The following is a 2,278-nucleotide window of genomic DNA, read 5'->3' on the forward strand; positions in this document are numbered from 1 at the left end:
GAAACCATGGCTTTTTGAATAGCCAAGACCTCTTCGGTCTGTTGAGTGTCTTTGATTATTGATAATCTTTTCTATGCTTTTACCACTTTTTTTTAGTTTATCAAGATCGAGACTTAATGTTAATACTTTATTTTCAAGAGTTAGGCAGTTTTGACAAGAGGAAGAAGAAGGTTTGTTTCTAAATGAATCTATTTCAGATTTTTGTTTTAGAAACATTTTTGACAATTTAACATATTCATCATGTAAATCATTAAATGCATATTGAAGTTCGGAAGAAGAAAATGTATTAGAGTTGTTTACCTCTTCATCAAAAGAATGATGAGATGCCATAAGTGATAGATGTGCTTACTTTTCGTTTTCTATTTCAGATGCAGAACTTGCATCATTGTCTTCCCAAGCAATGATGCTCTTCGTCCAGTCTTTATATCATTCTTTCCCTTGAAAGAACCCTTTTTCAAGTTTGGAAAATCCATCTTTATGTGACCAGGTTTGCCACATTCCAAACATGTAAAATTTTGACTTGAGGTGGAGGCATCATTGCTTTTGGCGAATTTCCGTGTTTGACATGTTTTTACGCCTTTGTTCCTTTTTAGGAACTTGCTGAATTTCTTTACGAAGAGACTTATATCTTCTGTGTCATCCTTTTCTGATTCATCTCCAGATGAGTCATATCTATCAACTTTTTCTTTTAGAGAAATATTTTGTTCTTATTTTCTTGCTCCTCGTGTTGGTCAAGTTGGGTAAGTTCTAGTTCGTGTTCCTGCAATTTACCAAACAAAGCAGCCAAAGACATTTTGGATAAACTTTTCTTTTCAGAAATTGCAGTTACCTTTGGTTGCCAAATTCTGGTGAGTGATCTAAGAACTTTTAAGTTTAAGTCACTATTAGATAGAACTTTGCCAAGTGCAAGAAGGTGATTGGTAAGATGAGTAAATCTCTTTTGTAGATCAAGAATCTTCTCTCCAGGCTTCATGCGAAACATTTCGTATTCCTGAGAAAGAGTGTTGAGTCTTGATCTTTTTACTTCCTCTGTTCCTTCGTGTGTGGTCTCTAGAGTATCCCACATTTCTTTTGCAGATTTACAATTTGATACTCTAAAGAAGTCATCAATACCAAGAGCGGAGGTCAGAATGTTCTTTGCCTTTAAATCATATTGTACCTTCTTTTTGTCTTCATCGTTCCATGATGATTTTGGCTTTGTTTCCCTTATACTGTTGATAACAGTGAAGGGTATGTATGGTCCTTCTTCAATTGCGTTTCATATATCTAAGTCTTGAGACTCAATGAAGATCCTCATTCTAATTTTCCAGAAATCATAGCATTCTCCAACAAAGCTTGGAGGGCGGTTGATGTTGGACCTTTCTCCTAGGAATGATCTTGAGGCCATCTTGATGTAGGATCAGATTTGGGAGTATCTTACTCAAATATAGCTTTGATACCAATTGTAAGAACAGGATTGCAACTAAGAGGGGGGGGTCAATTAGTTGACTTAAAATTATAGTACCTTTTTCTGCAAAATGTAAGAGTTAATGTGCAGCGGATAATATTGCAGAAAATAAACAAGTATAAATTTTTAAAGAGGAAAGTGAAAGGAAAGTACACAATTATTTTATACTGGTTCACCTTCTTGTCCATCGAAGGCTACGTCCAGTACTCATGCAACACAAGAGATTTTCCACTAAATATTATGAGTAGTAATTACAAAGTCTCACCCTGAGATCCCTAAGTACCTTACCCACTCACTAATATTTATACCCTTGGGAAACACTTTTCCAAGTTACTCTATCCCCATTCTATTCACACCCAGTGAAAGAAAGTTTATTGCAATGAATGAAGAATTTCAATAATGGCTTTGGATTGCCTTTACAAGTATGAAATATTATAACACTTGCAATCCAATCAACAATATATTTGTAAAACTTTGAATCAATTACTTTAAGTAACTCAGAAAAATTCTCCTTTTGAAAGTTTAAGAAATTAGTGCAAAAGTGCAGAAAAATAGTGAGAAAATTTTTCAGAGTAGTATGAGAGTTATATAAAAGTTGTGTGTTTATGTTGTGAGAGTTAGAGTCTTTATATATACTTTCCAAACACCCATGGTGACTTTCTGAAAGTGTAGGAATTGTTTGAAGTGAAGAGATTTCATTTAGAGTGAAAATATTTCGTTTTGAAATCTGAAATCTCATGTAACAGTCTTCAGTAATCGATTACTTACATTGGGTAATCAATTACCCAAACATATTGTCCACTAATTATTTAAAAACGAATTAGAGTAATC

Source organism: Lupinus angustifolius, chromosome LG02, assembly GCF_001865875.1.
Source record: "Lupinus angustifolius cultivar Tanjil chromosome LG02, LupAngTanjil_v1.0, whole genome shotgun sequence".
Classification (NCBI taxonomy): Eukaryota; Viridiplantae; Streptophyta; class Magnoliopsida; order Fabales; family Fabaceae; genus Lupinus; species Lupinus angustifolius.